The sequence below is a fragment of the Orcinus orca genome, chromosome 11 (genome assembly GCF_937001465.1).
Source record: "Orcinus orca chromosome 11, mOrcOrc1.1, whole genome shotgun sequence".
Taxonomy (NCBI): domain Eukaryota; kingdom Metazoa; phylum Chordata; class Mammalia; order Artiodactyla; family Delphinidae; genus Orcinus; species Orcinus orca.
Window position 1 is genome coordinate 51896135 of NC_064569.1, and position 23488 is coordinate 51919622.

The following is a 23488-nucleotide window of genomic DNA, read 5'->3' on the forward strand; positions in this document are numbered from 1 at the left end:
TATAATAAAAGCTTTTATTAATGAGCTATTTTACATGCTTTGACATCTAGAATATAGATTACTCTTACAGCTAGGGTGACCCTGTGTTGTGTGACTTACAGTGCTAAAACTTGTACAGATGGTCACCTTATTTACAGCCCATCTTAATTCAGATGCTGCATTTTTATTGAAAATACTTGGTCTATATTTAGGTTACATAAAATCTACTGTTTGAAAAAGTTTATTCATATATGCATGTTCTTCCAAATATACTTAAAAGTGTTCCTATAACTGAATCGGGTATCAGTTAAATTTACATTAATTCAAATTAAACCTTCAGTTCTTCAGTTGTACTAGCCACATTTTAAGTGCTCAGTAGCCACATGTAGCCAGTGACTACCATGTTGACAGTGCCAGTCTTGAACAACCTGTACCTTTCTAGCTAAATCCTAGTCTTCACGCAGCCACTGTGCTCCAGCTAGACTGCACTGCTTGCCCTTCCCCTTCATATCTAACTTTTGCTTGATTCTGCCTTTACTGGCATTGTTCCTATTGTTCTTTTTGCCTGAAACATCCTTCATGTCCTGCTTCTGTATACTCAAATGTTGCCCATCCTCTAGAATCCTATACAAATGCCTCTTCCAGGAAGTGGTATTGATGAACCCTGGTTGGAAGTAATTCCTATCATGTACACTACTGAAATATTGATATTAATTTTCACTTCTCATGATTTTGGCAGTTTCTATCTTGTATTATGGTGTTCTCAATCCATTCTAGTTTGGCTTCTGTCCTCATTGCTCCTCTGAAATCACTTCTAGAGATCACCACAAATTTCCTTTTGCCAAATTCAATAGTCTTTTATGTGTCCTCACCTTTCTTTGAACTCTCAGCACCATCTGACATAGCTGATCATTATCTCCCACTTTACTTAAAAATTTTTATTATGAAATGATTCACACATATTAGAATATATATGAAGTATGTATTTTACTTACATTTTGAAGAACGACATCGTTTAAAATATAGAACATTAACTTTGAGGCCCTTCTGTGTGTCCTTGATACTTGTCTCTCTTTCCTAACTCCCAGATGACCACTATCCTGAATTTTGTATTAATAATTCTTTATTTTTCATTATAGTTTTACCACATATTAATGTTGGTATTTATCCATTCAACTACGGACATTTAGATTATTTTCACTTTTTTACTATTATAAACAAGGTAGTTATGAACATTCCTTCTTGAATGTGATTCCAGCTGCACATATTCAAATTTCTCTAGGTCAGTGATACTCAAAAAGTATGGTTCTTAAATCAGCAGTATGAACATCACCTGGGAACTTGTTAGTCCAAGCAGATTTTGGGCCCCACTCCAGCAAATGTGAATGGACTAAATGCTCCGACCAAAAGACACAGGCTCACTGAATGTATACAAAAACAAGACCCATATATATGCTGTCTACAAGAGACCCACTTCAAACCTAGGGACACATACACACTGAAAGTGAAGGGATGGAAAAAGATATTCCATGCAAATGGAAATCAAAAGAAAGCTGGAGTAGCGATACTCGTATAAGATAACAGACTTTAAAGAATGTTACAAGAGACAAGGAAGGACACTACATAATGATCAAGGTATTAATCCAAGAAGAAGATACAACAATTATATATGCACCCAACATAAGAGCACCTCAGTACATAAGGCGAATGCTGACAACTATAAAAGAGGAAATGGACAGTAACACAATAATAGTGGGGGACTTTAACACCTCATTTACACCAATGGACAGATCATCCAGACAGAAAATTAATAACGAAACACAATCTTTAAATGACACAAAACACCACACAGATTTAATTGATATTTATAGGGCATTCCATCCAAAAACAGCAGACTACATTTTCTTCTGTGTACACGGAACATTCTCCAGGACAGATCACATCTTGAGTCACAAATCAAGCCTCAGTAAATTTAAGAAAATTGAAATCATATCAAGCATCTTTTCTGATCACAACGCTATGAGATTAGAAATAAATTACAGGGAAAAAAATGTAAAAAACAAGCACGTGGAGGCTAAACAATACGTTACTAAATAACCAGGAGATATATCACAGAAGAAATCAAAGAGGAAATCAAAAAATACCTAGAGACAAATGAAAATGAAAACATGTTGATCCAAACCTATGGGATGCAGCAAAAGCAGTTCTAAGAGGGAATTTTATAGCAATAGACTCCTACCTCTAGAAACAAGAAAAATCTCAAACAATCTAGCCTTACACCTAAAGTAACTAGAGAAAGAAGAACAAACAAAACCCAAAGTTAATAGAAGGAAAGAAATCATAAAATCAGAGCAGAAATAAATGAAATAGAAACAAAACAATAGCAAAGATCAATAAAACTAAAAGTTGGTTCTTTGAGAAGATAAACAAAATGGATAAACCTTTAGCCAGACTCATCACAAAAAAGAGGGAGAGGGCTTCTCTGGTGGCTCAGAGGTTGAGAGTCCGCCTGCTGATGCAGGGGCCACGGGTTCGTGCTCCGGTCTGGGAAGATCCCACATGCCACGGAGTGGCTGGGCCTATGAGCCATGGCCGCTGAGCCTGTGCGTCCGGAGCCTGTGCTCTGCAACGGGAGAGGCCACAACAGTGAGAGGCCTGCGTACTGCAAAAGAAAAAAAGGGAGAGGACTCAAAATTAGAAATGAAAAAGGAAAAGTTACAACAGACACTGCAGAAATACAAAGCATCATAAGAGAATACTACAAGCAACCCGATGCCAATAAAATGGACAACGTGGAAGAAATGGACAAATTCTTAGGTATAAACTTCCAAGACTGAACCAGGAAGAAATAGAAAATATGAACAGACTAATCACAAATGATAAAATTGAAACTGTGATTAAAAATCTTCCAACAAACAAAAAGCCAGGACCAGATGGCTTCACAGGTGAATTCTGTCAAACATTGAGAGAAGAGCTAACAGCAAACCTTCTCAAACTCCTCCAAAAAATTGCACAGGAGGGAACACTCCCAAACTCATTCTACAAGGCCACCATCACCCTGATACCAAAACCAGACAGAGATACTACAAAAAAAGAAAATTACAGACCAATATCACAGATGAATATAGATGCAAAAATCCTCAACAAAATACTAGCAAACAGAATCCAGCAACACGTTAAAAGGATCATACACCATGATCAAGTGAGATTTATCCGAGGGATGCAAGGATTCTTCAGTATACACAAATCAATCAATGTGATGTACCATATTAACAAATTGAAGAATAAAAACCATATGATCATCTCAATAGATGCAGAAAAAGCTTTTGACAAAACTCAACACCCGTTTATGACGAAAACTCCAGAAAGTGGGGATAGAGGAAACCTACCTCAATATAATAAAGGCCATATATGACAAACCCACAGCCAACATCATTCTCAATGGTGAAAAACTGAAAGCATTTCCTCTAAGATCAGGAACAAGACAAGGATGTCCACTCTCACCACTATTATGCAACATAGTTTTGGAAGTCCTAGCCTCGGCAATCAGAGAAGAAAAAGAAATAAAAGAATACAAATTGGAAAAGAAGTAAAACTAACTGTTTGCAGATGACATGATACTATACATAGAGAATCCTAAAGATGCCACCAGAAAACTACTAGAGCTCTTCAATGAACTTGGTGAAGTTGCAGGATACAAAATTAAAGCATAGAAATCTCTTGCATTCCTATACACTAACAACAAAAGATCAGAAAGAGAAATTAAAGAAACAATCCCATTCACCATTGCAACAAAAAGAATAAAATATAGGACTTCCCTGGTGGTGCAGTAGTTAAGAATCTGCCTGCCAATGCAGGGGACATGGGTTCGAGCCCTGGTTCAGGAAGATCCCACATGCCGCAGAGCAACTAAGCCCGTGTGCCACAACTACTGAGCCTGTGCTCTGGAGCCCACGAGCCACAGCTACTGAGCCCATGTGCCACAACTGCTGAAACCCACGTGCCTAGAGCCTGTGCTCTGCAAAACATAAGCCACTGCAAGGAGAAGCCCATGCACCACAACGAAGAGTCACCCCTGCTCGCCACAACTAGAGAAAGCCCACGTGCAGCAATGAAGACCCAACACAGCCAAAAATAAATAAATAAAAATAAATAAATTTATTAAAGAAAAAAAAATTAAATACCTAGGAATAAACCTACCTAAGGAGGTAAAAGACCTGTACTCAGAAAACTATAAGACACTGATGAAAGAAATCAAAGATGACACAAACAGTTGGAGAGATATACCATGTTCTTGGATTGGAAGAATCAACGTTGTGAAAACGACTATACTACCGAAAGCAATCTACAGATTTAGTGCAATCCCTATCACATTACCAAGGGCATTTTTACAGAAGTAGAACAAAAAATCTTAAAATTTGTATGGAGACACAAAAGACCCTGGATAGCCAAAGCAATCTTGAGGGAAAATAACGGAGCTGGAGGAATCAGACTCCCTGACTTCAGACTATACTACAAAGCTACAGTAATCAAGACAATATGGTATTGGCATGAAAACAGAAATATAGATCAATGGAACTGGATAGAAAGCCCAGAGATAAACCCAGGCACCTATGGTCAACTAATCTATGACAAAGGAGGCAAGGATATACAAGGGAGAAAAGACAGTGTCTTCAATAAGTGGTGCTGGGAAAACTGGACAGCTACATATAAAAGAATGAAATTAGAACACTCATGAACACCGTACACAAAAATAAACTCTAAATGCATTAAAGACCTAAATGTAAGGCCAGACACTATAAAACTCTTAGAGGAAAACATAGGCAAAACACTCTTTGACATAAATCACAGCAAGATCTTTTTTGACACACCTCCTAGAGTAATGGAAATAAAAATAAACAAATTTGACATAATGAAACTTCAAAGCTTTTGCACAGCAAAGGAAACTATAAACAAGACGAAAAGACAATCCTCAGAATGAGAGAAAATATTTGCAAACAAATCAGTGGACAAAGGAATAATCTCCAAAATATACAAATGGCTCATGCAGCTCAATATCAAAAAAACAAAGAACCCAATCAAAAAGTGGGTGGAAGACCTAAATAGACATTTCTCCAAAGAAGACATACAGATGGCCAATAGGCACATGAAAAGCTTCTCAACATCACTAATTATTAGAGAAATGCAAATCAAAACTACAATGAGGTATCACCTCACACCGGTTAGAATGGGCATCATCAGAAAATCCACAGACAACAAGTGCTGGGGAGGGTGTGGAGAAAAGAGAACCCTCTTGCACTGTTGGTGGGAAGGTAAATTGATACAGCCAGTATGGAGAGCAGTATGGAGGTTCCTTTAAAAAGTAAAAATAGAATTCCTGTATGACCCAGCAATCCCACTACTGGGCATATACCCAGAGAAAACCATAATTCAAAAAGACACATGCACCCCAATGTTCGTTGCAGCACTATTTACAATAGCCAGGTCATGGAAACAACCTAAGTGTCCATCAACAGACAAATGGATAAAGAAGATGCAGTACATATATACAATGGAATATTACTCAGCCATATGAAGGAATGAAATTGGGTCATATTTAGAAACATGGATGGACCTAGAGACTGTCATACGAAGTGAATTAAGTCAGAAAGTGAAAAACAAATATCATATATTAATGCATATATGTGGAATCTAGAAAAATGGTACAGTTGAACCGGTTTGCAAGGCAGAAATAGAGACACAGATGTAGAGAACTAACGTATGGACACCAAGGCAGGAAAGTGGGGGTGGTGGGGGCATGGTGGGATGAATTGGGAGATTGGGATTGACATATATATACTAATATGTATAAAATTAGTTAATAAGAAACTTCTGTATAAAAAATAAAATTCAAAAACAGTCTTCTTTAATTTCTTTCAGCAGTGTTTTATAGTTTTCAGGGTATAAGTTTTATACTTCTTTTGTTAAATTTATTCTTAGGTGTTTTATTCTTTTTGATGCTATTATAAATGGAATTTTTAAAAAATTGCTTTTTTAGATTGTTCATTGCAAGTATATAGAATACAGTTGGTTTTTGCTTATTGATCTTGGGTCCTGCCACCTTGTTGAACTTATTTATTAGTTCTAATAGGTTTTAGTGAATTCTTTATAACTTTCTATATATAAGATCATGTCATCTGCATAAAAGGTAGTTTTAATTTTTCTAGATGCTTTTTCTTTTGTTTTTGACTTACTTGCCCTGGCCAGAACTTCCCATATGGTGTTGAACAGATGTGGGGAGAGCAGATATCCCTGCCGTGTTCCTGAAATTAGAGGGAAAGCATTCAGTCTTTCACCATTAGGTATGACGTTAGCTTTTGGTGTGTTGTGTCTTCATTTCACTGACCTCAAAGTATTTACTCATTTTCTTTTTTCAAGTTGAGGAAGTTCCCTTCTATTTCTAGTTTGTTGATTGTTTTTATCATGAAAGGGTGTTGGATTTTGTCAAATGCTGTCTCTGTTGAGATGATCATATGATTTTTGTCCTTTATTCTACTGATAACAGGGATTAATTTTCAAATGCTAAACCAACCTTCCATTCCTGGGATAACACTCAAGCCATAATCATGGTGTATAAACCTTTTAATATGTTGGTGAATTTAGTTTGCTGGTATTTTGTTGAGGATTTTTGTATCTATATTCAAAAGAGACATTTGGTCTGTAGTTTTCTTTTTTTGTGAGGTCTTTGTCTGATTTTGGCATCATGGTAATACTGGTCTCAGAATAAATTGGGAAGTGGTCCCTCCTGTTTTTGGGGAGAGTTAGTGAAGAACTTGTATTAATTATTTTTTAAATATTTGGTAGAATTCACCATTGAAGTCATCAGGCCTAGGCCTTATAGGCAGTTTTTTGATTACTAAATCAGTCCTTTCACTTGTGATAGGTCTATTCAGATTTTCCATTTCTTCTTGAGTCAATTTCAGTAGTTTGTGTCCTAGGAATTTTTACATTTCATTTGTTGTGTAATTTGTTGGTATATAGTTAGTCATAGTATTCCCTTATAATCCTCTTTATTTCTGTAATGTCAGTAGTAATGTTCCTTCTTTTGTTACTGATTTTAATAATTTGAGTTTTCTTGGTCAGTCTAGTTACAAGTTTACCAATTTTGATATTTTCAAAGAATCATCTTTTGCTTTGTTGATGTTGCCTATTGTTTTTCTATGCTCCATGTCATGAATTTCCACTCTAGTCTATTATTTCCTTACTTCTACTTGCTTTGGGTTTATTTTGCTCTTCTTTTTCCAGTGTCTTTAGGTGGAAGTTTAAGTTATTGATTTGAGACCTTTCTTTCTTTAATATGGGCATTTACAGCTATACATTTCCTTCTAAGCACTGCCTTGGCTGTGTCCCATACATTTTGATATATATATTGTGTCCTTATTTTCATTCATCTTAAAGTATTCTAATTTCCCTGTGGTTTCTTTTTTGACCCATTGGTTATTTAGACGTTTGTTTCATTTCCACATATTTGTGAATTTCCCATATTTCTCTCTGTTATTAATTTCTAATTTCATTCCATGTGGTTGGATAACATACTTGTTTGATTTCAATTTTTTTTAACCTTTGAAGCTTGTTTTATGGCCTAGCATATGGTCTATCCTGAAGAATGTTCCATGTGAACTTGAGAAGAATATATATTCTGCTGTTAAAACCTCTAAGTCACGAGGGTTCAGCTGGTGCTCTTTGGGTCACCACTGGCTCCCACATCTGATTATATCTTTGATTTTCTGCTTTTGTTTCATTTTTGGCCTCTAAGGATTCCTCTTACTTTACTGCCAGATCAGTAATTCACTTTGAAAGATGTTTTTCATGTTTAATCCAGTAAAAAGATGTTTTATTTTGGGAGGTTTATTCAGGATGTCTTATTCCATCATATTGCTGGAAATAAGTTCTGTTATGCTATTCATTATTGTCCCCGTCTTTGAAAATCATTCATGCTCTTTACCAGAAACAATTCCTGTCTTGGGATTGGTGCCTGCATGTTGAATAGGGATATTCTGTTTTAGATGGTGATTTGATAGATAGGTACACTGTTATCACCTATGAATAAATTCAACAAGTAATATATAAGATGTATGTGAGGAAAACTTTTCTAAAAGAGATCAAAGAAAACAAATAAATGGAGACAATAATTTTTCCTTGATAAAAAGACTGAATATAGCAAATAGGCTCCCTAATTCTTCCTAAATTAGTAAAGAAGTTTAATGCAATTCCAGTAAAGTTTTCCATAGATTAAAATTAATGTCTTGGTATTTTAAATTAATTTATAGAATATCAGCTGGTAGGATAAACAAGAAAGATATTAAATTCTTAATAAAATATGATTAATAAAGAGAGACTGGCCCTATCAAATGTTAAAGCAAATTAAATCTGTGTCAACACTGTTGCACAAATATATAGTCAGACAACTAATACCTTGAAACAGATTCTTACCTGAGCATAACTGATACCAGAAGGTCACTTAAATTAAATCTATTTAAATTTGGGACCAAATTTTCATAAATAGTTTCACTAGAACTTTAACTTAAAATTTTATGCTAAGATTACAAAAAAAGCTTTCTGTATAACATAGTTAACTTATAAATATTTTAACTCTTAGAAATATTTTTTGACAAAATTATTTGAAACATGGAATGATAATTTTTACTTCATGTTGGCTGTTCCATAATCAAATCATTTTACAAAAGATCCCAGACTTCATCCATTTTTGTAAGGGTATCTTCTAGTCAAATCTTTCCCTTATGTGCTTCATGTATCATTGTTTTTTTGTTCTTGGCAACTTTCCTTTAATTGCTCACTGGACTTATTGACACATTCTATGGCTATACTCATGATTTGAATAGTCTTCCATCATCTTTATCAATTTCATGAAATACTACATATTTGTGAGACTTGCAAGTTCACTTTGTAGTGAATTTTCATTGCACTTGCATTGTATTTTGAATGACAATCTGCAAGACACTGTCAAAGACAGACATTAATGTAGGAGGTGTTGTGAAGTGGGGAAGAATGTTTGAGGAGGGATTGATTTTTCTTTTTTCTTTTTTGGCTGCACCGTGCGGCTTGTGGGATCTTAGTTCCCCGACCACGGATTGAACCCACGCCCTCAGCAGTGAAAGCATGGAGTCTTAACCACTGGACCACCAGAGAATTCCTGGGATTGACTTTTTAAAGAGCACTTTTTGTAAGAGTATTTTATGATCCATTATCATAACAGTATGTGGTTAATGGATACTTGAATTCCAAAGATACTCTGATATGTAAGAATTTAGTATATGATAAAGATTGGCTTTAAAAATTAGTGGAAAAAGTGGATCATTCAATGAAAGTTTTAAAAAATTAAGCATAAAAGTTAGAGCCCTAATATACCAGGGCCAGAAGCCTATGTTTCCTGCAACTTGTGTTTCCTTAGAAGAGGCACAGACCCTTTGGCTTGTAGTAACTTAGAATATTTTAATGACCAGATACTTCCACACTGTGGAAGTCACTCAATTTCCTCATACTAACTTGACTGAGAGGATTCTTTCACAAAAATTTCGTATGTCCCAATAACACAACAAATGTTCAGTTTACTTTGTTCAGTGCTCTCTTTTTATTTGACAGTCACAGTCGGGCTTCTCTACCTTACTACCAGCATCTGATTTATAGACCCTAGTAACATTTTGGGGAAGGGTTCCTTTCAGAGGAACATGATAACTGACAGAAATATTATGGACTTCCCAACTGATGTGCCACAAATGGTTACAGATGTACCATTTAGATGTAGCCTTTAGAGTAGCACTAGGACTTGGAGTGGTGGAGCTCAAGGCCTAGTGACCTCTGGCAGGCTGTTAAGTAGCTTCCTCCATTTAACCAGGGCGCTGTACAATGATTATCCTTTTCTTTCAGCGCCATGAAGTAAAAAAAGTTTGGAGAACACTGTTCTAAGCAATTAGCTGGAAACAATGAGAACGAGAATAATATGCAAACATAGAGTCATTTGGTTTAGGGGAGAGAATGGATAAGGGGGCAGAGTAGACATTTTCTTTTTGAATTCACTTCAGTTCTTTTTTTTTTTTTTGCGGTATGCGGGCCTCTCACTGTTGTGGCCTCTCCCATTGCAGAGCACAGGCTCCGGACGCGCAGGCCCAGCGGCCATGGCTCACGGGCCCAGCCGCTCCGCAGCATATGGGATCCTCCCGGACCGGGGCATGAACCCGTGTCCCCTGCATCGGCAGGCGGACTCTCAACCACTGCGCCACCAAGGAAGCCCCTTCAGTTCTGTTTTCACGTTAGATTTTATATCATCAATGTGGTATCTACAGTAGTTTCAGTCTTCTGTGTTTTCACTTGTAAAGAGTCTTCTACACATACCCAGATAAATTCCAGGAGGAATAAAGAATTGAAAAATAGTCACAAAATAACTAATAAAAAAATCAGAGGAAAACATTTGATAGAGGGTTACGCACAGAAACAAAGAAAGAAACCATAAAGAAACATGTTTGGTTATATTAAAATGATCAGTACATCCAAAACGTCTAAGAACAAATGAAAAGACAAGGAAATTGAAAGATGTTAGCACTATATATGATTTGCAGTAATATTCTACAAGTAAAAATTATTCTAACATAAAAAGACTAACATCCCAATAGAAAAATAGTCAAATGACATCAGGAGATGACCCACAAGTGAAGAGCTGCAAATGGCCAACAAAAACATGAAACAGTCAGCCACAGATATAAATGCAAATTAATCAACAATTGAGAAAGTTTTTTTACATATGAAACTTCACAATTTTTCTTAAGTTTAGGGAAAGTAGGCTCCTTATATTAATGCTGGTAGTTATGTAAAGTGATGCTCATTTCTATAGGTCAATTTTGCTATACATAGTTTTGCCAATAAATTTTGAAGTCCAATAAATTTTTAGGAATTTATTCTGAAGAAATTATCAGGATGACATGAAGATATGAAAATGATGTTCATTACAGCTTTATTCTGTAATAAAAATTAGAAGCAATAGAAATCTACAAAAATGAGAATAAATAATGAATTATGGATTATATGAATCATGGGCAATCATTAAAATAATGTCTTTGAGGAATACTTAAGGTGTGGAAAATATTGTCTATGTGTTTCTTAAGTTGCATAATCATTATTTCAAATATACTGTATTTCATCTAAGATACTGTTAGTCGGAAGAGGCAGCATTTTCTCTGGCACTAAGTAAGAAAGGAAAACAACAATAAAAGTAACACCGAAGATGTGGATTCTGATAGGAGACCCTACCATAAAGCTAGAACAACCTCAGAGTCAGGGTAAATGTCCCATCTGGAACGGGACCGCAAAAGAACCAGCTGATCTTCATTCAGACTGGTTTCGGTTCCTTCCACCAGCATGGTGCAAAAATCTGCAAGCAAAGAGAGAAGTTAAAGTGTTTACAGTTAGTAGTTCCCCCAGATAAAGGCAAACATCAATTCCCTGGAAGAAATGGGAAGTAATGCAGGTTAGACCGCAATTTTTTTTCTAACTTTGACAGTGATTTTTTAAGACACCATTTATTCTAAAATGAATTTCTATACCAGAGTTGTTAAAAGTGAAAAATTATGTATCTAGAGTGAAAGGAATATATCATATACGTACTATTGGAGGGAAATACTCCAAGATTTAGCAGGAATTCCAATCTGTTATATTGTATATGTATTTTACAAAATTTCTCCACAAACATTTATTACATATATTTGAATGCTTACCTTAATTAGAATTTCCATAATTGTCTTTACTTCATCTTCTTAATTTGATCTCCTCTGCTAGTATATATATTTTTTCTTTCTTTTTTATTTTTGGTACGCGGGCCTCCCCCGTTGCGGAGCACAGGCTCCGGACGCGCAGGCTCAGCGGCCATGGCTCATGGGCCCAGCCGTTCCACGGCATGTGGGATCCTCCTGGACCGGGGCATGAACGCGTGTCCCCTGCATCGGCAGGCGGACTCTCAACCACTGCGCCACCAGGGAAGCCCTGCTAGTATATTTTGAATCACTACCAACCTTTGGTAATGAAGTTCAGACATTTTAGACTTTTTACAGCACTTTGGAAAAGGCTATGTTTATTTTGGTGGCAGATCTGTGGGTTGTTACAGTTAGCAGGTGTATGAAAGGTCTTACAAACACTGGATTCCTGTATTGAGAGAGGGGGAAAAAAGGAGGCGTGGTTTAAGAGCACAGTCTCTGGAGTGAGAGAACCATGTTCACATTTCGACTTTAACACATCCTGGTTGTGTGACCTTAGGCAAGTCATGTAGTCTAAGACTCAATTTCCTCATTTTTAAAACTGATTATGATGCAGTTGAGAGAATTAAGTGAAATAATGTAAAATGCTGTCATATATCCCTGTCACCATCTCTAAATCAGGCTGTATGAAACCAACTACTTGATAATGTGATTTATTTTTAACATCCCTTTGTTTTTCATTGTAGTTACCCTTAACAATGCTCACGCATAAGAGAGACCTTGGAAAATCTATAATCTCTTCAGTGCCTCCTTTTTGAAATGATATATTTCCCATTCCAGCAAATAGAGAAAGGGAGTGGACTGATTAACATAACTTTGATGCAGAAACCAAACAGAAAGGGAAAATTTATAGGGCAAGCCCCCTGAATAAAAGCAAAAATCCCAAACAAACCAAAATGGTCAGCAAGCCAAACTGCAGCATCTGAGTAAGAATTACATATCATGACCAAGTTGGATTTATTCCAGGAATGCAAGATTAGTTTGACATTAGAAAACCAATGTAACTTGTCCCACTAACAAAATAAGTGAATTTAATATGATCATCTCAGATAGATGCAGTAAAACCATCTGATAAAATTCCAAATGCATATATCCTTTCATAGAAAAGTAATTCTTAGAAAAATAGGAGTAGAAGGGAACTTCCTAAATCTGATAAAAGATATTTACCAAAAATCTAAAGTAAACATCATATTAATGGTGAATGCTCTGGTATATCCTGACTGGGTGCAGTTTTGAAAGCCCAGAAGTTTTGACATCTTTATTTCTATAACTGGTTGTTCTTCTTCACCATTAACTACTTTTGTTCTTTTGAAACTAATGTATTCTCCCTTTTTATTTGACTTTGAAACAGTATACCTTGTTAGTTTTTCATCTCTCCTAAATTATTCATTTTATTATTAGTTTTGCCCAACTATTGTGTCCAAAAATTATTTTTATGCTCAGTACTTCTACTTCAAAGAGGCAGAAAATCTAAATGTAAATTTCTTTTTCTCAATGTGAGTAACATTGAGATTAAGATCCTGATTATGACAGCATTCAAGAATTATCATCCGTGGAACTAGGGTAGTGTCAGTGATTAGAGTGATGTCAGCCTGACTGGAAAGGACCAGCTGTGATTCACCAACAGAAGACATTAAATCTTGAAAATGATAGTCCAAAATCAGTCCTGTGTTATTGCAATGTTCCTTAATGTGACTCTAAATATATAGGCTGGTATAATCTTTTAACAGTAGGAGTCTTACAAATTAATTTTTTGTGGTATATATCTGGTATCATTGAGGCTCTGTTGTGTGGTGTAGATCCCTGGAAGATAACAGGAGCAATAGGGATGAGAAAGAAGCAGACAGTAAAGAAGAGAGACTGGTTATGAACAGTAATGTGGGTTGTTGAATCCTGTTCGCACATTCGGAGAGCTAGCCATGAGCCTTGTTGATTGGCCACTCATTCTGCTATTCATCGTTATGAATTATACATTGTTTCACATTTAAATAAACCACATTTCAATATATCCCATTTAAATAAAACCACATTTTCAAAAGTTACAATGTATCATATCTAAGTAAAACTGCCTAATTATATAAATTTTCATTTTCCACTATGCTTAAATAACATGGAAAAATCAAAATCACTTTTCTTGGTTTTCCCCAAGAACAGCTGAATATACTTAAAACACTACTTAGTTATCGAACAGAACCTTATATATGGACATTGGTGGAATAAATATTGCCTTATGTAATTTAAATGTCTGGAGAAGAATGCTATTTTCATTATGTTCAGAAAAAAATATGTACTATAATAAAGTACAGTTGACCTTTAATATGGGTTTGAATTGCATGGGTCCACTTATATTCGGATTTTTTTCAACAGTAAATACTACACAATTCGAGATTGGTTGAACTGGCGGATGCAGAACCGCAGATACTGAGGAACCGAGTATAGGTAGGGCTGACTATAAGTTATACTTGAATTTTTGACTGCGCAGAGGATCGCCACCCATAACTCCTGTATTATTCAAGGATCAACTGTATTTCATAAAGTGTATCATGTTCTAGTATTAGATTGGTACAGAAAATTCCCATTTACCTGGAGTAATTTTTTAAAAAAATAATATTCCACTTACCTAGGAGTTATAACCTGATTTAAAACTAACCAGTTTTCAAGGAATACAATAAAATATTCACAGCATTAAAACTATGGGGAGATTAATGACTGATGGCTCAGGATGCAACTCAGAATCTTTCAGTGCCTCATTTCAAGGCTTATTATAAATCAAAAATTGTAGTTATTTGAGTTTCCTGTGAAGGTCATGAAAGCTGTGTTATGTATACTCTCATGTATTTTCCTGTAATCCTTTCCACCATTCTTATGGGCATTATAGAAAAAAGAGCTCGAAACTTATCCTCCTCAGTTGGAAGGTAGACATGAAAATTACCCTTGTTATTCTAAACCAGAGAAAGGTCTGTGGAACACCTGTCTTAGAATCATTTGGGGTACTTGTTAGAAACGCAGATTCCTGAATCCCTCACCAGACCTGCTGAATCACTGTATCTGGGAGAGATCCCAGGATAGTAATAAGTTCTCCAGGTATTCTGATATTTAAGTTTGAGACCCACTGCCACAAGACTTCTGAATATGAGATATCAACCTTGGGAGAATTATCAGTGCTAATTCCTCCCATGAATGTTGATATAGGAAAAAGTGACAAAGATTAAAATGGGTGTGTTACTTCCCACAGAGTACAAGAACAGGAAATAATATGTTCAGCCATCTCACCAAAGGAATTTTAGAGGCAAAGTTGGAAACAGTTCAGAGCTATTTCCTTCATGTTTATAACATCATTGCTTATATAATGTATAGATTTTCCAACGTTTTTTTCCTTATTGCTGTGAAGTGACATGAAATTAGCTGAGCCTCATTTGTTTCCTTTGGAAAATGTTTTTATTGTTTTAATGTTTTGCTTTTACTTCAAACACTCTACTAAGTGTTTCTTCAGGATTTCTTTCCACTAAATATCTTGAGTTTTCAGAGCTTTGGTTGTGATATAGTTATATGTTTTCATTTCAGTTCTAGTCATAATTGTTACCACTGGGAACAGAATATAATGGTTTTTAGAAGGAACTAACTATTTTTATTTCATTTTACACAACTGTGGAAAGTTAAAAGCCTAATAGTTTTATTTGGTCTATTTGTTTTCTCTATGACCGTTGAACATACATAAATTCTTCCTTAACCATCTCCCACCTTCCCCTTCAAACCTTGTGCCCCTCTCCCCCATCCCCAGTTTAAAAGAGTCGGCCAACAGCATTTATTGAGCACTCATCACACTATGGGGAGTCACAAAAGAAGAATATAGGCTCCTTCTCAAAGTTCTCTATTACTGTTGAGAGTTCAGTCATTATCCAAGTCCTGCAACGTCTTGCTCCATATCTCTACTACCCCCAAATTTGCAAAACTCACTTTTGCTCAGGGACAGCCTTCACCAAGTCACCGGCCAGTCATGAGGTTTGGCCTTACTTTATCCTCCACCTGTCTTCTCCAAAATGCTCTGCAGAGGTGTGGGCTGTGGGCCTTTTGTGGTCTCCAGCTTCACTGTGGGCTGTTCTTGGGTACTGCTGATCATCGGTTGTGAATCCTAGTCTGCCGCTATACCTACAAGAGAAGTGAAACCAGACCCCTTTCTCCTTGCTCTCATGACTTTTCCGCCTCCACAGAGTGAGACACTAGGACACGGTGAAGGTAATTTCAGAACAGAATTACAAAGTAGAAGAGATAAGGGTTAAATTTTGCAGTTCTAGTTTGGATTTTCACCTGTATTACCCAGGAGATGAGAAGACTTTAAAGGCCTTAAGCTTTTAGATGGAGAAAGTCACCTGAATACTCCTGCCTGTCCTGCCTTCGGGTTTGTAATATCACCTCAAATGGATTTCCTTCTTTGAATATTTCAACTGTTCCTACTTCTCCACTGAAAGGGACCTCGTTGTTTAAACTTCTTCCTCCCCACTCATACCATACACTGTCCAATCAAGTAAGACCACAGGCTTGGGCTGCATAGGGAAGAAACTTCCCTGCCCAGTCTCATGTGCACGTGTGTGTGTGTGTGTGTGTGTGTAGGTGGCGGATGATGGACAGACTGTGGGTCCTCCAATTCATGTTTCTGTCCAGGGCAACCGTGAGCCAGTGGTTCTTTTGCTAATTAGCCCATACATTAAACACACATGTGCACACACACATTCAGGTAGATTGTACTGGACAGTACGAAACTCATATATGGAGAATAGAATATAACCACAATATTAGTAACTCTCATGCCCTGTCTGGGAAATAAATAGGTCTATGAAGAACTGTTTGACATCTTTATTGATCTCTTCAGGATCCACAAAAGAGCTGGACTAGCTCTTAATGACTCTGTCCTTTTCACAGTGGTCACGTTGTACACATTGTTTTGTTTGTTGTTTCAGAATCTGCCTCAGAAACATGGGGATGAGGGTAGGAATAAGTTCACCGGTTTCTCTCTAGGGTTGCCAGACTTAGCAAATAAAAATACAGGATGCCCAGTTAAAATGGAATTTCAGATAAACCATGAATAATGTTTTAGTGTAAGTATGCCCCATGCAATATTTAGGATATACTAAACAATTATTTGGTGTTTATCTAGAATTCAGATTTATCTGGGCATACTGCATTTTATCTGGCAACTATTCTTATCACATCTCCTTGTTCATCTCTAGTCTCATGGCTACCATCTTAGACTAGGGGCTCTCATTACCTCAAGCTTGTGTTTCTGCATCTGCCTGGGTTGCCTTCCCAACACCGCTATCCTTTTCTGATCTGCCCCATAGCCTACTACACACTAATTGTTTTTTTGGTGATACTTTCATTAGGTTTCTTTTCCACATAAGAAATTACGACTCCTATTGCTTTCCAAAGTGATTTTCGATCAGTGTGCAATTGTATACCAAATTTTGTGGGCTTGTGTGTATGTATGCATTTTCCTTAGAGGAACTTTTTTTTTTTTTAATTGGGATCTCAAGGAGGTATCTTCAAGATACATAGAGAACTGTGGCTTATACAAAGAAACAAAAGTAGGTGAATTTAGAAAAATGTACCTCGCCTCAATCATGACTTTTGCTTTAGATATCAGTAGTTTGAAAGCTCCCTCATTATATCATTCGACTTCCACCAACATCTTGCAGAACAGGCAGAGCAGGTATTATTTCATTTTAAAGATAAGGTAACTAAATCCCAGAGATGTGAACTGTAAAATCATGCACAACTATCACATGGCATAGCCAGAGTTTGAAGAGAAATCTGCCAACTGCAAGATTATTTCTCTCTCTGCTTTTATGACCACCAGCTTTAAAAACTATAAAAGCAACATCTGTACAATACTTTAAACAACAGTTTTAAAACCACTTTGTATATATTTGAGCCTCACAAAAGTTCCTCTCTGAAGAGATGTCTTTATTCCCACCTGTCTGATAGACCTTGTCATTTACACACCACAAATATTTGGTATTTGGCCATTTGACCTATAGGGATAGCTTTTCACTGTGGTTACAATGGTAGAATATACCTGTATTCCAGTGCTGCTATTCCTCAGATACCTAGAGACTATCTTTTAGGGTAAGTTTCAGAGACGATTTATAAGTCACAAAATAAAATCATTTTTAATATTTTATGTTTACTCATTTAAAGCATAAAAAGGATATAACTTTATTTGGTTATTCATCTATCCTATTTTGATTCTAAATAATTTCTGTCTTTATCCACAAAGAATATATTCTAAGTATATAAGTTGAAGAAAGAAAGAAAAAAAAGCTTCATTTGCTTCCTAGGCCTCCATACTTGACTGATTTTCCTACTACCTTTTTAGCCTCACCTTCTCAGTGGCCCTGCTGGCATTTTTTTTTTTCTTCTTTTTAATCAATCCAGGGACTTCTCAGGATTTAGATATCATATATACTATCTGCAGCCCAGACATTCCCCTATATGTGCAATTTTCATATTTAATGGTCTAGATGAACATTATCTTGTATGTTTAAAAGTCATTTCAAACTTAACATGTCCAAAACTGAGCTTCTAATATACTACCCCACCACCTACTTCTAAGTCATCCAGAGCTCAGGAAATGGCAATTCTGTAATGCTCAGAAAAAAAAAGAGGAAAAAAAAGTATAGAGACATTCTTAACCTTTCTTTCACACCCTACACTTGGTCTGTCAGCAAATCTTCTGGGCCGCTTCTTCCAAATTTCTCTGCAATTTGATCACTTTTCACCACCTCCACTTCCTCCTTCCTACTCCAAAATCACCATTACCTCTCACCTGGATTACTTCAAGACCCTCTAATTGGTCTCCCTTTCTGTCTCTGCATGGCTAACAGAACAGTCAATGTAGGATCATGTCGCTCTTCTGCTCAAAACCCTGCAGTAGCTTCCCATCTCACTCACAATAAAAGCCAAAGTCCTTATAATTACTCAGGGCACGTCTTCTAGTGCTCCCCCCAATGGCCCCTTTCCACCCTCTTCTCATCCGACCTCCTGGATGGTCCTCCTACAGGGCAGGCCTGCCTCTGCCTTGGGCATGGCCTTTTCACTTGCTGTTCCTCCTTTCCTAGATACTGCATGGCTTCCTTCTTTCTTCCATGTCTTTAATGTTACTTCCCCAACACTTTCAGCAACCTTCCCTGCCTTATTTCTCTATCACTAAATATTTTAATGGTTTATCTTGTTCATTGTCTATCCAGCATATAGAAAGCATTCTGTAAATATTTGTTGAATGAATGAAAGAATGCAAAGATGATTTTCCTGTGCTGAAGATATTTTTCAAAATGTATCATTTATTTTGATTGCAATTCTAAAACTGGTTTTCACAAAAATAATTTGAATAATCATATAAGTGTGTAGCCTCCTGATTACTTTGAGGAAGTTAAAAATATATTTGAAAACATAGTTACTATTAGTAACCTTGGGTATAAATATAAAAAGTAAATTTGAAGAAAATATGTGTTGACAGGATTACTAAATCTGGACAGACTTCCTTAAGAGGGGATTATGAATACAAGTGTAGGACTCTGAGCTGTGAAGAGAAATTATGAGTCATTTCAGACAGAGGAACTCCTATCAGATAAGGCTTAAAGGCAAAGAGTGGCTTTGCGGTGATTGAAAGTAAGTTGTGATAAAAGTTAATCACATTAGTACTATATTGATATTTATTAAGGATTTACCATTTGCTAGCATGGGGCTAGGGCTAAGCATCATGAGTGGTAGGTACCTTTATTTTCCCATTATACAGAGAAAAAAGAATATCAAGGCTTAGAGTAATTAAGTAACTTACCCATTGTCCCAGAAGCTTTAATGGCAACGGTAAAACTACTGCAAAAAATCCTGTAATGAAGCACCATTTTGGAGGGCAACATACCATTTCCCAGGAAGCCCAACACAGCCAGGGTTTCCTCTACCTCCTATTGGAGCCTCTTTGGATGAACAACACATGAAGGAGCTGGTTTGCAGTTAGGGATAAGTTGTGTGAAAAAAACACACCTTTAAACACTGGACACGCACACCATGGTGTGAGATGCTCTCAATATAAGAAGCATTCAGGAACAGACTGAGTGAAAGAGTAGAATCAAGTCTCCCATCAGAATCTTCCTGTACCTACGGACACCAAGGGGGGGAAGTGGCAGGGTTGGCGGGGGGTGGTGGAGGGATGTTGGGAGATTGGGATTTATACACTAACATGTATAAAATACATGACTAATAAGAACCTGCTGTATAAAAAAAAAAATAAAATTCAAAAAAAAAAAGAATCTTCCTGTACCAACTTAAAAGTTCATTCTTGTCCCTCTCTCCCAGCCCCCTTATTCTGTGTGTGTAGTTGATTTTGGGTATGCCACTTCATGTGATACAATCGTGCCAAAAGCCAAGCATCTTTGCTGGTCTAGAGGATTATTTAATTCTCTACAATATTGAAAGTCATCTTGTTAAATATTTATTACTTCTTGTAGCATATCCACAGCCAAAGCTGGTAGAATCAGGCAGCACGTCAATCATGGGAATACGTTCTTCAAATCTCTTCCGAATTAATCAACAAAAGGGATGGCCTCAACTGTAAAATTAAAAAATACCGTTTGAGATGCAGGCAAACCATTTTACCAAGACAAGGAAAATGCTCACTTTAATTCAGTCTTCCGCCTTTGAGAGTCCTTGTCATTTTAGTGTGTTTGGTGACTGGGGGCTGGAGGGTTGTCATGGAAGAGGAAATCCTTTTTCAGAATGAGAGAAGATGTTCTGTGTCTCTCTTAGCCAGTCAGCATTGACTCTGTGTCCCTCATGCTGAGAAGAGTTCTCCTTAACTCTCTTCCCACTCTAGCTCCTTGAGGTGCGGGGGGCATGCTTCCGTCAGTATAAAACAGTGTTCTCAGCAGGGGTGAGAGTGACAACATTCTACCTCGCAGGATAGGAAAGCAGAATTTTGGGAGTTTGGATTGAGTGTAGTTAGAAAAACTTCCTTCTGGAGAATCTGTTACATCCTCCTAGGAGGTAATTTATTCCCTTACTTTCCAATTGATCATTATTGGTTTAGAACAATGGCACTTGATAACTGTTCATTTATTTGAAGTACTAACTTAGGGTTTCTCACCCTGCCTGAGGGCTTTTGAATAATATCTAGTCCGAACGTGTCCTTTCTCCTGTTTGCAATTGCTGGCATCCACCCAAGATGTTCCTTTGGGTATGTGGAATGGGGACTGTCTCAAAGCTTTGCATAACGGCTGAGGGGATTTACTGAAAGAGCTGAGAATAGTATGTCAGAGAGACTGTAGCTTGAATGCCTGCCATGCTTACAGACTCCCTTTGAAAGAGGCTGCCCCAACTGCAATGCCCTAGAAAGGCAGCAGCACAGTCTGTTTCTTTAGTACAGGTGACCATGTTGTCTAGCACGTGAGCCTTCCACCCTAGCTACAGCTGCAGAAGTAGGAGAGGACACCTGGCTCAGAGGTAGCCAATCCACAGGCTGCTCAGTGGCTTATGATATAACCTCATACCAGAACTTTCTCCAAGAGGGACTGTGGTGATAGAATTAAACTCTCCCCGCTGAGGCATTTGATTATGAGCTATAGAGGAGAACTGGCAGCTGGTAGTGGGAGCCAGAGTAGAAAAGCTGTGGTTGTGCAACTTGAATTTTGCTGCGTTCTGAGGACATTTCTGAGGGGTTGGGGCAGTGGTGTGATGGGACTGGCTCACAGGGGCCCAAGAGCTGATTGAGGGCATCTCTCCCCAGCTTTGCCTCCAGAGACTTGGGCTGGTGGGAGCGTTACACCCACATAAATTGGGTTTTGTTACACTTCAGGCCTCCTTCCTCCAGATCTGGTTGTTAAATATTTACTAGCACACCACTGGGTTGGGGGAGGGATGGTATATAGGAAGCAAAGGAAACAGTTACCTCCTCTGGGTCCTTTGTCTTAAAAACAAACATTGTTTAAGATAATATGTTAACGTGATTGTCATTAAGATTATAATAACAAAGAGAAAACATGTGAAATATATGATTTAAACTACAAAACTCATAGGAATGTGGTCAGAGGGTAGTAGCTTTCCTGTTTCTGGTACCCATCAAAGGCACAGGCCCCCACCCCCAGGCCCACCAAGGATGACCTGACAAGCCGGTTAAGTCTCTGGTCTTATTTCCACATTTATTCTTTACCCCTATTACTTGAGGTAACCTAAGTGCACACCAGTTACTTAAAACCACAAGAGCCCAATGAATACAGTTTTTGAATACCCTGGTTTTTGTTTTGTTTTTAATGTAAAGAAAATGGGGCAGATTAGTACAGTAAAAATATATGTGGACTTTGAAATGAGATTTGAATTCCAATACTACTTTACCCCTTCTTAGTAGCATAATTTACTTACCTATGCCTCTCCTTAGCTGTAAAATAGGGATACAAAATAAAAAGCTCAAAGATATTTGGAAGAATTAAATGAAATACCATGTGTAAAACAACTAGCACAGTGTCTGGCACTTACTGTGTACTCAGTAACTTTTGTTCTTTTCTCCCTTCTTTAGCATATTTATTCAAGCCTTTAGAACAGCTGCTGGTATTGCTGTCAAGTCAGCAGTTGATACAATTAATTAACCCTCCACTTATATTAACATGCAGTCGTATACTGCGTTCTTTGTAATTTTATGTTTTTGTACTTAAGGTCAACTAAAATATTTTAAATATAGCCAAAATTATTACAGCCCTTTGAAACAAGCTTTTCTCTACACTTAGGGAGCTCCTATACGTCAGTCTACAAATGACTGTGCTCATTTTACTTTTGTTTTTAAACAAACATTTGAGCTATGGGCGGGACTTCCTTGGTGGTCCATTGGTTAAGAATCCACCCTCCAGTACAAGGGACACGGGTTCGATCCCTGGTTGGGGAACTAAGATCCCACATGCCACGGGGCAACTAAGCCCGCGCGCGCCACAACTGGAGAGAAGCCGGCGCGGGGCAATGAAGCACCCTGCAACAAAAGATCCTGCATTCCTCCCACCCACGGCAGCCGAAAATAAAAGTAAAAAAAAAGAAAAAAAATACTATGGGCAAAGAATTATACTACACGTTGTGGGGGAAATGAATAAGAAAAGTGCTTATGTAATACAAAATATACAAAAAAGAGGAAAGGGAGAGAATGCATAAAGAGTTTCCTGAATATCCCCTTTAAGATAACCAGCTTCTAGATACTTAAGTTGAGTAATAACGCCTGTGTCTTTTAAATCCCTAATTTACTGTATTACATTTTATTTACTGTTAGTTTACTTAGGTCATCTGCCCTTTGTCTCATTATCACTGCTAGTACATTGAGGGTGAAATCTGCCCATTTGCCAGGAATAATTCATGGGATGTGGTGTTTCTCAGTACCAGATGATTTAAGGGGAACCACTTGCAAAAGGACTGGTTTTTGGCATATGGGCCTTAATACTTTGCCAGAATTGAATTCGTTTTGAAACAAAGTTTCTAATTTTCAAATATAGCATTTTCAAACAAATAGTGTGATGTACAAATTACCGTACTTTAGGTCATGTTAGAATAATCCACACTCTAAATCTGTTTGACTTTTACCCCATAAGTATTTTGCATCAGTGAATCATTTCTGTAGCATCTTAAAATGGTCATAAGTAATTATATAACATCCTACATCTCCAGGGCCTGTTCCATTA

General features: G+C 37.1%; 1 protein-coding gene and 1 long non-coding RNA gene across 3 annotated transcripts in view; one reads left to right on the forward strand and one right to left on the reverse strand.

The window, feature by feature from the left end:
* LEMD3 (LEM domain containing 3) overlaps positions 1-14222 on the forward strand; it is an 89416-nt gene extending 75194 nt beyond the window's left edge. Inside the window, exon 14 of the transcript XR_004486933.2 lies at positions 14151-14222. The gene's annotated coding sequence lies outside the window, so the exon portion shown is untranslated. The remainder of the gene's footprint in view (positions 1-14150) is intronic.
* Positions 10107-16353, reverse strand: LOC117203955 (uncharacterized). Of its 2 annotated transcripts, XR_007469982.1 has the most exons (3): positions 15741-16353; positions 11748-12171; positions 10107-11404 (listed from the first exon to the last, which is right to left on the reverse strand). It is a non-coding gene; the product is annotated as an uncharacterized LOC117203955 (long non-coding RNA). The 2 variants fall into 2 exon arrangements; XR_004486935.2 differs by having other exon boundaries at positions 10107-12171.
* Positions 16354-23488: the final 7135 nt, after the last annotated feature.